Consider the following 12474-nt stretch of genomic DNA (forward strand, 5'->3'; position numbering starts at 1 on the left):
TCCCAATTTACTATACATTTTTCCTTAACTGTAGTAAAAATCTATCACCCTACATTTCATGTTTGCTTATTCTGTATATTTGTTTCTCACGCTATCCAAAAACTGCAGGATTGATTATAAAAGAAACAAGTGTCTGTAATACACTTAATCACATTGAGTTGTTACACTGAACCATGGTTCAGTGAGACATGAACAAAACTAGTCTCCTCCCAGACTCATTAAAGGGGGGAGGATTTTGAAAGCTTTTACTCCCACTTTCCCTTAATATGCACTGCATCCAAACCTTGGTTCGAGTTCTACAGTTAAGTGTTCAGCCAAACCAACCTCCTGGCCCATGGTTTGACATTAGCTTGTGTAACGCCTTCCCATATCATTTATGCATTTTGGTAAGGATTATTCACAGAGGTATGCTGTGAGCAAAAGATGTACCTCAAGCTTTACATATACAGTATTTCAAGCTGCATAACAATCACTGTAAAGGCAGAACTGCTATGATGCTTTTGGTACATTTTAAAGGGATGCATGCAGTGTGATCCAGGCATGTATAATCAGAGGAAATTTTCATTTAGTCTTACTCACTAGAATAGGTGCTAAGGATTGCACTTTGACTTTTCCTGCATATGTAAACAACACCCTAAGCCTAAAACCTTGGAAAAGGTCTCGTTCTAATCTACAGTTATAAATTATGGGCCTTGTGAACATCAAACAGAGCTTCCTATTCACCTAGGGGAAGATGTACTGAAATCTAAGTTTTAAACATAAACCATTACTGTACATCTGGCCAGCCATCCTTCACCAACCTTGTGCCTTCCAGATGTCTTGAATTATAAGTCCAACCAGCGCCAGCCTGCTTGGCTCTACTGAATAGGTCTGATGGGAGCTGTAGTTCAAAACATCACATGGGGCACCAAGTTGGCAAAGGCAGCATTGACTCCCACATATTTTTTTACACCACACATAATAACAGGATTGACATACACACATATTTCTGTGTTAAACATTTCACATTACTTATCAGTCACCAAAACAAACTATATTTCCTGAAGAATCTGAATTGGTGACCTGCCACAGTCACTTATCCTAAAACATGTGCTTCACGCACAACATTATTTAGAGAAATCACTGGAAAAAAGAATATAAATCCTTGAACTAAGCCTGTCCACCATTGTTCAATTAATAGAATGTCCCCCGAGGGGTCAAGTATGCAACTTTATAGGACTATCTTTACTATGTCAACTAGGAACGGAAACCACTGATTCCAACAGGGCTTAATTCCAGGCAAGTATGCTTAGGATTACAACCATGCACCACGTATGATGCATGCTTAAGACTGCAACATTTGAATGACTCGAGGCCTATGCCAGAAAAGAGACACACTGGGCAAACGCAGATAAGAGTTCAACAAATGCTGGATTTACTGCTGGGGTAGGAACCTTTTAGGACCAAAGGCTGCATTCCCGTCTGGGCAATCTTCCAGGGTTGCATGCCAGTGGTGGACAGTGACAAAGGTAAGAATGGGTGGAGTAATTAATAGACATTTGACCTGTGTAAAATACACTGGTTTCTACACATACCCCTTTATACCCTCTACCCAAGCAAACAACAGTCTTTATAATGTTCCAAGTACACATTCCAGGCAGGCACCAACACTCCAGGAGGATGAAAATAATGCTGGAGATGGGGTGTAGCATGGGGAGAGTCCCAAAGGCTAGACAGAGAGTCTGAGGTTTCCCACCCTTCTGCAGGCACACACAATTACATGGGCAACCACCTACTGTAGTAGCTGTCTACAGGAAAAGGAGAATTTTCAACTGTTCCTTAGATTCTAGATCCTATGCAGAAATGTGAGTAAGTCTCATAATGTGAGCAGTTGCTGTCGGGACACTTTTAAACCTACTGTGGCAAGTCACCACTTGGCAGTGGATATTATTCATGCCATTGCGATGATTAAAAAAAAAACACCCTTCAACTTCAGGCAATACCAAAAATAAATTTTCAAGCTTGCTATCTAGATGACCCTACCTTGAATTACAGTGTGTGTGGTTGTTTTTTAATAAAAAATTAGCTATCCATTTTATACACCCTTTACCCAAATAGGTAATTATAATGGAAAATACTGCTCTATACCAAATCAGACAGTTGCATCACCTAATCCAATATGATCTGCTCTGATTGGAAACAGATCTCCAAAGGCAGATGTCAGGGAACTGCCATCAGTACTGGAGGGGGAGAGCGAAAGCCAGAGGGATTCCAGAGAGCATCCAGGGATCAGGAGGAGCAGCCCATCTTCTGGGGAAGAGAATCAGCGTAGCACCAGGGGAGAAGGAGGGCAGGTGGGGGAAGCGGCGAGGCGGTCCCATGACTCCTTGCTAGGGACCAGCGGGGAGAGTAGGGGTCCTCCACTGCCCACGCCCTCCTTGCGCAGAAGGCTTTCGCGCAGAGAGAGTAGGAGGAGACTAGGCGTCAAAGAGCTTCTTTGCTGGAAGAAGTTTAAGAAACGCCCACTGACGGATTCTGCCAGCGATTGAGTCAGCCACGGGTGAGTGGCTGTCCGGACAGAAAAGGTTCACTTTGGCAGCCCAGACAGGTGTTTGCACCCAGCCGGGGAGATAGGCACCTGCTTACGCACGGGCAACCCCTAGAACCATTACAGCAGAGGACTTCCCCTTCGCCTCACTTGCTCCCTTATCCTGGCGATCCCAGGAATTGTACTGTGCAAAGCCGGTGCTCTACCGCTGGCCCTTTCCAAACAGAGGAGTTTTAAACACCAGGGGCTGCATACAGTCTATGTTAATGTTGCAACTTGGCCTGGGTTTCTATGATTTGCAAAATGAAACCTGCACAGATCCACTGGTACTGCCTAAAAGTACAGGCACTGTCTTATGGGATCAAGCCTTCTAATCTAAAACTTCTTCATCAATGAGCCATCAGATGCCCGTAGGGCTCTCCACATGGGGAGACAGAAAAAGAGAAAGAGAGGGAAATGGGGGGGGGGAGGAGGGAGGAGAAGGACTGGAGCTGCCATCCTAGATCCCAACCTCTCCACTAAGCAAATTAACTAAGGCAAAGATGCACTAGACAATTCAGAAATCAGATTGACAGGCTGCAGCAGAGAACGAGGTTAAATGTAGTTTCCAGATTTTCGTTTTGAAACTAAAGTCTACCCCCGCCCTTATGAAGTTATTAACTACCCTTCACTTACTGAAACATGAGTGCTTACATGAACCAATTTAAAATGCACTATGCCAAGAACATATGGGAACTGACAGTACTGCTTATGTGGAACAAATGTCACCAAATCAATTATGTGACAAGTAAAATAAAAAATATTACAGATGCGCGTTCTGTGCAAAACAAACAAAAAACTCTAAAAAGTTTAATTCTCCTAGCTGTATAAATTTAGGCTTCAATCCTAAACAGGCTTCCTATGCAGTAAACCCAACTGGATACAAATCCAAGCAACATCTAGATTAGTCCCGCTCAAATCAATGGGAGTAAACTGATTTAATTTCCAGGAGGAAGCAGTGTGTGGAATGTTGTTTTAGGACAACCCTTCAGATGTTTTGGACTACAACTGCCACTATTCCCAGCCAGCATGGCCAATGGTCAGGGACAATGGAAGCTGTAGGTCAACAGGCTGGGAAGGCTGCCTTCTGATATCTCAAGTCAGCTTGTAACTCAGGCTGCAACCAGTCCATTACTTGATGCCAAAGTGGGTCTTCAGACTTTGAAGTACTTGAGAACTTATGGATAACAATTTCTCAGGGATTCTGACAGAGATCAACTTGCAATCCTTCACCAGAGGATCAGAAGGCAGCACATAACCCATGCATATTCAGTGCTGTTTCAGTTCCATGCCATTGTTTCGACTTTATTTTTCATGGGTATAAAAAGGAAAATAAAAGTTTGCTCCAGACAGAGGGCACAATATGATTGTGTTTGCCAAAATGCAGAACAGCTATACCCAAGTCAAACTTGGGTTTATAGAGTGGAGAGAATAATAAGGGTGATATGAAATATTGGCTTCCCACTTGTATTATGGCTCTTCACCTGTGCAGATAGGACTGGCCCTTCTTCTCCTTCCCCCACCATGCATGCCCCTAAAATTTGCTTCAGGAGTTGTCAAAACCTCTGGAGCACATTGAAGGCATGGGGGAAGAAGAGGAAGGGGAAGGTCTGCTAGTGCAATGTTGGATCTTGCCCTAAGAATACAAGCAGGGCTGCAGGTTTAGTGGGCTTTTGTAAGAATCCATGTTTAAATGGTAAGCAATATAGGCTTACCAGCAAACATTAAAAGGAAAAATAATTGTAGACAGTGATATAGGCAGAGCAAACCTGCTTTCAGAAACATCTCGGATAATGCCTGAAGATTCCAGAAGGCAAAAGCAAACCATTTTAATGCTAATGATTCAGAATTATTATCCAGCAATAATGATGTTTTTCAATAAAAAAGGTCTAGCCTAGTATTACCATTAAGTAGAATAAATAACCGCTATGCTGCTGACATCCAGTTCTATTTTTCTGTTATATCTGAATCAGTAAAGGCTATACCTGTCCACTGCCTGGATGCAGTGGTGTGTTAAGTGAGGGCCAGCTATCAAAGAATGAGTCCTGGTAAGGTGGAGACTCTGTGGGTGAGCAGTTCCCACATCTGGGAGGTGAGGAGTTGGCCAGCACTGAATGAAGTTGCTCTCTCCTGAAGAAACAGGTACATAGTTTGGGAGTGATCCTGGATTCATCTGTCCCTGGAGGCCCAGGTAACCCCTGTGGCAAGAGTAGCCTATTATTAACTTAGCTTGGTATGCCAACTACGCCCTTTCCTGGAAAGGGAAAGCTAGACCACCATGATCCTTGCATTGATAACCTTGTGATGGGACTACTGAATTGTGCTCTGTGTGGGGCTTCCCTCAAGACTGGTTTAAAAGCTGCAGCCAGGTTGCTGAGTGGAGCACCTGGACACATAAATATTAAAGCTGCACTGAGGGATAGAACAGCTACCAGCCATGTTCCAAGATATTGCTACTAACATATAAAGCTCTAAACAGCTTGGGACCAAGTAACCTGACCGGCTGCCCTGTATAGACCTGTAATCACTTATATCACCTAGGGAAATTATACCCAACAGACTATCACAGGGCAGTGACCAGAAAATGGGCATTTTCTGCTGTTGCCCCTGAACTATGGAATGCTCTCCCCCCCCCCTGCCATATATTAGTTGCTTCAGATGTTTTGTGAAGGCATATCTTTTTGCTCAGGCTTTCATTTATACACAAGGTTGGATTGTGCTATTAAATTCCTGTGTTTACCTGATTCGGTTTTATTATATTGGGGTTTTTTGTTTTGTTTTTACACTGTTTTCATATACCACTTAGGGAACTTTAAAAATATGATGCAGTCTAGAAATGCTTTTAAATCAGTCAATCACATCAATATATTAAAAGTACCCAGGACTGGAATCTAAGATTGGTAACCTAAGCACTGATTAGAAAGCAAGTTCCAATGCTATCAATAATCCTCACCCTCCAAGTAAGACTGCAAAATTACCTGAGGGTATCACTGAAATCAATAGGATTTTCTTTTCAGTATTCACACACAGGATTAGGCTGTTAATGTGTATACTAGAGTGTGAATAAGCTTCAGTGAGTTGTGAATGGAGTTACAAGATCTTTAGACTAGGATATGCCATTCACAGGCAATATTGTTTGCTGTAGGAGCAGCCCACTGGCACCATTCCTACTAGAAATTAACCCAACACACTACAGTGTGGCATCACACCAACATCACAAGCTGCTCCAGCTCCTGCAGCTGACTTGGAAACATCTCTTGGCTGTTGAGTCTCTTAATACCAAACTTCTCAAATAGCAGGAGGCTGAAAAGGTTACCAAGTTCGTGGGTGCCAACTAATACTCATTGCCATCATAGGTGAGAAAAGATGACCTGGAAGTGTCTCCTTTTTCTCCTAAAATGATCTTTCCGGACACAATTAACTCAGAATTACACACTGGCTTATTTATAAGAACAAAGCAGGAAGGAGGGATAATTTATCAACAAGTTTTACTGCTCTTCATGTTAGTTGCTTCACTGTTGGAGGACAGCCAAGAGTCTGACAGTGTTAAAAGAGTTCAAAGCTCATTTTAGGTATTACTCGTTGCCCAAAGCAGCGCAAAGGGGATGACGTTCTCCTTCAGGTTTACAGAAAAGGTCACAAATATTTTTGCTCTGCTTTTAGGGATCCTAGGTATCACGTTATTGAGACTCAATTCTTAGATATCAAAGGGTTTTCCTTTTCCATTATAAACTGTTTAAGTATAACAAAGTTCCAAAGAGAAGAATACATATATTGAATATTTTTTATTGCCAAGTGTATGCTACATTAGAAGTAGTTGGAAAAAATGAAAAACAGGTTAGAAAAATGCAATAGGGACCATACAGAGATTCTCTCACTGAATAAATGAGGCTGCCTTATACCAAACCTTTACCAATCCAAGTCCATGTGTCTATGCTGACTAGCTGATAAGTCTTTAAGTTCTCAAGCACAAGTCTTTTCCATCCCTACAACCAGAGATAAATGCCAGAAATTGTCTCTGTGGTTTTCCACTTGCAACACATGTGCTCATTTCTGTGCTATACATTCTCCCATTGTTCTGTGTACATTTAGTAAGAGGTGAAAAATTACTAAGAAAAATTACTCCACTGAACGTTGACTTAAGTCAGTTCACAAGCAAGTCAAGTCTTTTTGTTTAACCAGCACACCTTCCATCTCCAAACAAGTAACCCCAAAAGTGTATCTTAACCTTGAAGAATGACTTAGTAGTCAAACAGGATTTGCCGTAACTTCTCTGCAAGTTCATGTGCACCAAGCTAATATGTTGCCAACCTGGGGTGGTCCCCCCCCAACTTGGTGAGAATGAGATGAAACACAAGCCAGCATCAACTCAACTTAAGAGAGCTGTGGGGAGAACTGCTGGAACTCATAACAATATGTGTGTGGTGGGGATGATGAAAAAATGAGCTGCAGGCATTCTGCATAGAAAAAGAAGGTAAACATCAGTGGCAATATAACCACATTAAAAATATACCCACACAAATCAATGGAAGGAAATGGAGGAAATTGCTGGATTTTTCCATTTATCTCAGTAGGAGGGTACTTTCCTATCCTTTTGCAGGAAAAAGGATCAAGTCACTAACCTAGGTTGGAAGATGCTTGAAATGTACCTTGTAAAACTATTCTGCAGTAGGATAGGCTTACCAGTCAAGTTCTGGTAAGGGGAACAAAGGTTGCATCTTTACAATAGCCAATGACATTGTGGTTGTTAGTGGAGCATGGCAGAAGCAGCATTTCCAATCTACATACATACCCTGTAAAAAGGTAGAAGGTACCTTTCACACCCTGTAAGTATCGTTACATAAATGTAAGCTCTTAAATTTAAGGTTCAATACCTTCCAGAATGTTTGACTCAAAAAATGATAATTTTACAGAACTTGTGGCCACCTAAATTATACAGAAGTAGGTCAAACTTTAAAATTTGAGTACAGAATAAATATTGCCCATATTCTCTATTCAAAGAATTTATTAGAATTACCACAGCATACCTTTACAGCCAATGGGCTTAATTTCTATCAAGTTAGTATGCACTACCAAAAATCTAGATAAGTGTATTCTATTGCTTTCTGCTTTCCAACAAAATCAAAAAGGCAAAAAAATGTAAACTTACTAAATGTGGCTTGTAACACTTTTCTATCACTTACAAGACACAATTGGTTATTTGTTTACCCTGGGAGTTGGTAAAATGTATTTTGAAGTAATATAAATACTATTCTAAAGCACTGACTGTTTCTTCCTCACTTTCTTGATTTGGCCCCTTACCCACATGAAAACTTTCTAGCTCTTTTAATACCGGAAATATACTTATGTACATTTGAGAGGTGCCTTGAATAACATTTCCCATGAAGTTATCAAGAGATCTGCTCCTCTCTAGCACCAAAGGGCCTCACGTTCATGGCAATGGTTGGGTCTGTTGCAGAGCACATGGAGTTCAGTGAGGAGGAAGCGGGTGGGAAGGCTCAATAAACTCCCTATGAGGATACCAACTCTCTCTCTCTCTCTCTCTCTCTCTCTCTGTGTGTGTGTGTGTGTTCAACAACAACTTGTAAGGCACGAGATCAATTTTATGGACACCTAGTGAAACACACCATTAGGCTTCCAATTCTGTACTTGGTTCAAATAAATATGACTTTCATGCTTTGGTCTTTACATATCTGGCTCTTCCCACATGGTCTCGAAAGTTGAAAAAATACCATGCAAGGCAGTAACAGGATATACTCCAGTTCTAGAATGCCCCACACTACAGAACTCTAGCCTTCCCAAAGCCATTATTTCAAAAAAGACTGTAGCATTTTCTGTTTGGGTTGTCACCTAGAAACTGTGGTTAAGCATGCAGAAAGCATGAAGAGTTTTATAAATGCAGCATTTTTAACTGTAGTATTTTTACCTTCTCTACTCTGTTTAATTTAAGGGCATCATTTATGGCTATCAATTTGGAGTTTACTACTGGGTAGGTTCTCAAACCAAATAAAACAATTTATTTTTAGACCATTACAGCTACATCAAGTAACAGTTTATCTGAAGTATTAGAATTATCCTCTTTCATTGACAACCTAGTTCTGAACACACTTTCTTGGAGGTCATTTCCGTTGGTTTCAATGCACTCAGTAATCTCTTAGGTGATCAATTTACAGCAAAATGTATGTGTGACTAATTTGTTGCATGGGAACTATGCTCAGGGTAATATTTCTGTTTGTGATTTTTTTAGTACTCAAAATATTTTTGTTGCTGGGGAAGTGATCCTCCTCTAAGCAAGCACACTCACTGCTACTCTTGAAACATGGTGTTAGAACATGGTGAGCACTCACTGGATAGTGCCTGTGGCATTAAGTGACAAGACCATGGCTCCTGACCCATATCCATGCTATTTTTGGAAATGCAGACCCTTGGTGGCTGTGTGTTCCTTTCTATGCTGCTAAAGCACTAGAGGGCTGGTGCAGCACTAGTTTGTTTCTTTTGTGTAAAGCAGTAACTCCTACCCCCTTTCCCCACCATGCATTTTAAAAAAATTAACTCAAATTTGATTTTTACAACAGCCTACACATTTTTACTCATAAATTAAAGTCCCACAAAGTTCAATGCAGCAAGTAAGTGCACATAGAACTACAATTACAGTATTATGTGCATGCTTGATGTGTACATCCCATGGTGCAAAGCCAGAACTAGAGCTGTCATCTTGCCTTGTTTACAAATAGAAATATTCTGAACAGCAGCAAGGGAATTCCACCAGCCCACATCTATTACATGAACTCAGGATGTCATATTAATGGCACTGCATTGGGACCAATGCAAGTACAACACTAAAGTGAACTTTATAAAATGCTTAGAAATCTCTTAATCCCAGGTGAGGCTGCCATTCTAACCATACTTATTCAGATGTAATTACCACTGAAGAACTTCCTTGGACCTCAGTGTGGCTCAATTTAAGTATGGTTGGAATTGCAGCCTCAACAAGTTTCAATGTATCAAGCAGAACTACATACAGTATACCCTGTGGGCTTACACATGCATCATACTATATCCAGAACACATAAGCTTTCACAAGTGCATTTAATCTTGTAAGAAATTGATTCTTAGTCCATACATTGCCTCTCTGGTTCTCTTTCATCTAAGGACAAATGGACTGATAATATGCCTCATCTAGGGGTGGACTTTGGTCTTTTAAATTTCAGCAGTGCCCTGTGCATGGTCAAAATTCGGTACCACTCCTTTTCACCTTCCAGTCTGCTTAATTCACTATTTCATAGTAGTGACATCCTATGGCACCCCCTAGGCTTGGTACCCAATGTGGCAGAACCAGTTGTATTGCCCTAAATTTGCCTCTGCCTCATCTGAACAACTTGTAAGCACCTTCCATATCTCTTCTGATTGCTCTAATTGCTGGAATAAGCAATCAGCACAACACAAATGTTGATTTTGATCAAAGTCTGGAATCAAGGAGCTCACTTTGCTCAGGAAAACAGGGAAACTAAATTAACATAGCCACTGAAGGTTACGCAAATGGCCAATATATCCACTACTGACTCAATTTAATAGGCACAGAATCTCCCAGCAGAGATAATGTGAACAATGCAACATACTCCTATTGCATGGTGGCGCATACACTAGATGGTTTTCAGTCAACAGGTTATCATACATGAATATATAGGCTGCAATCCTAAATACACTTTGAGTAAGCTCCACTGGACCCAGTAGGACTTACAAATAACATGTAGAACAGGGGTAGAGAACCTCTGGAATACAACTTGATCAGCCTCAGCCAGCATGGCTGATGGTCAAGGATGATGGTAGTTACAGTCAAGCAACATCTGGAAGGCCACCAGTTATCCACCCCGATGAAGAGTGGATTATGCTCTTAAATATCACTCTTATCTAGGAAGCTGTCTTTTACTGAATCAAATCATTTGTCAATGCAGCTCAGTATCCTCTATACTGACTGGGAGTGGGTTTCCAAGGTTTCAGACTGGTGACATTCCCAGCCCTACTTGGAGATTCTGCATGCCAAGCAAATGCCCTACAAGTGAGCTTTGGAAACTTCATTAATAACTACGAAGTTAACTCACCAAGCACTTACAAAACTATTTGCCTTTTTCCCATTCAAACATTTTAATGTCCTCTTTCGGTTCTTTTTCTTGACAAAATTACAATACATCAGAGATTTTGCTATTTTACACCAGGGTCTATTCAAACTTTACTTAAGAGTGAGTTTGAGTAAATCCTCCTATGTTCAGGGGCCACCTGACAAATATATCACCATGCATTAAGATGGGCAGCAACATTGTAGCAAGAGAGTGATTTTGGTATTGGTTAAAATGATACAAAAGACAAGGTTTTTAAGAGTGTAATATGCTTGATGGATACAAACTCAATAAGAGCAAGAAAGAAGACACAAATGCTATCTTTATTGAACAATCATAGTATCCAGTTCAGATTTATGAGCAGGACAAATCATTTTACCCAACACATAATTATTGCCTTGGTCATAAATCTGAACCAAAAAAGAGTGTATTAAGAAATACATATGGCATCTCCACTAAAAGAACCAGAACCCAGGAAAAGGAAATAAGATCGTGATCTTATGTATAATTTGCAGGGAGTAAGTCCCACTGCAAGTCAGCTTTATCCTCCCAGAAACACAAGGCCCATTCATCTTTTGTCTCCCAAGTTTTGCCTCTTACTAAGTTTGCATGAGTTATATTTTAAAATTAAGGTCAGTTACTAAGGCCTTACTAGTTGCTCAGTTGACCACAACTTTGTTTCTAAAATAATAATAAGAGGATGGGCTGTGGATTTACAATGCCAGTATCATTCACACCCTGTCCACTGAATTTTTGTTTGAAAAAACCTCTGTCCAGAATACCACCCAAGTAACACTGCATGTATATAGGTTTTCTGTTGTTTTGTTAATAGGACAGCCCTAGGTAAACATACTCCGCTCCCTGTTCTCTGGTCCAGAGGAAGACAATCTAATCCCGTTTCCTTATCGCTCCTTAGCAAATATCCCAGAAATAAGCCCAAGAAACACAGGGAAAGGGGATAATTTCCCCGCGTGTGCATGCGAGCCCCCTTCTCCCTCTCCAGTGCACCGACCCGGAGGCCCCGAGGAGGAAAACTACCTCAAGTCCTCATCCAGAGTAGTAGATGCGTTTAATCTGTTGGGCAACCCGCGCCCCCCCCCCGGGAAAGTCTCGGGCATAAGCGCCCTGGTATGCGTGAGACAGATTTCACCCATGCACCCAGACCCGCGCTTTCCGCGCACTCCCACCCACCCACGGGCAACACGCAGAGGGCAGCAGCGCAGCCCGAAGGAGAGCCACCTCTCCTCTCCCCACACCTGACAGGAGTCGAGAGGGGCTCCGCATTTCGCCGGCAGGGATGCCCCGCTTCCCCGCACTGAAGTCACCGAACAGGAATCTCCTCCACCAGCTCTCCCGCTCCCCTCCCTCGCCACCTCCATCTCTGCCCTCCTCCCCAGCCTGACTGCGGAAGGGAAGCGCTCCCCCGGTCCCGTTCCTCACCGTTTCAGAAGGGCGGCGGCGGCGGCGAGCGGGGGGGGGAGGTGCGTGGGGGTGACAGTGCGCAGCCCCCACAACGGCGCGCGGGATGGCAACACAAGCGACGCCCGGCGCGAGCAGCCACCTATACCTGACCTACTTTCCGCCTGGCTTGCCACTGAACGTCGCACCACTAACCTACTTTCCAGCCAATGGCTTCTCCCCCCGCACCAAGCCCCGGCCCGCCTCCCGACCAATCGCGGGACAAAGCTACGCGGGCACGACGCCCAATGGGCAGCCGAGAGAGGCTTCGCGGTCCCGCCCTCCGCCCCGGCCGTCCAACCGGCGGCGTCGGCAGAAGAGAGAAAGAAACGC

The 12474-nt window shown here is 42.5% G+C and overlaps 1 protein-coding gene across 1 annotated transcript in view; it reads right to left on the reverse strand.

The window, feature by feature from the left end:
• The window catches only part of BMAL1 (basic helix-loop-helix ARNT like 1), a 45277-nt gene extending 33004 nt beyond the window's left edge, over positions 1 to 12273 (reverse strand). Inside the window, exon 1 of the mRNA XM_082193605.1 lies at positions 12124 to 12273. The gene's annotated coding sequence lies outside the window, so the exon portion shown is untranslated. The remainder of the gene's footprint in view (positions 1 to 12123) is intronic.
• Between the last annotated feature and the right edge of the window lie 201 nt (positions 12274 to 12474).

Source organism: Podarcis vaucheri (assembly GCF_965113315.1).
Source record: "Podarcis vaucheri genome assembly, chromosome: 1".
In the NCBI taxonomy this organism is placed as follows: Eukaryota; Metazoa; Chordata; class Lepidosauria; order Squamata; family Lacertidae; genus Podarcis; species Podarcis vaucheri.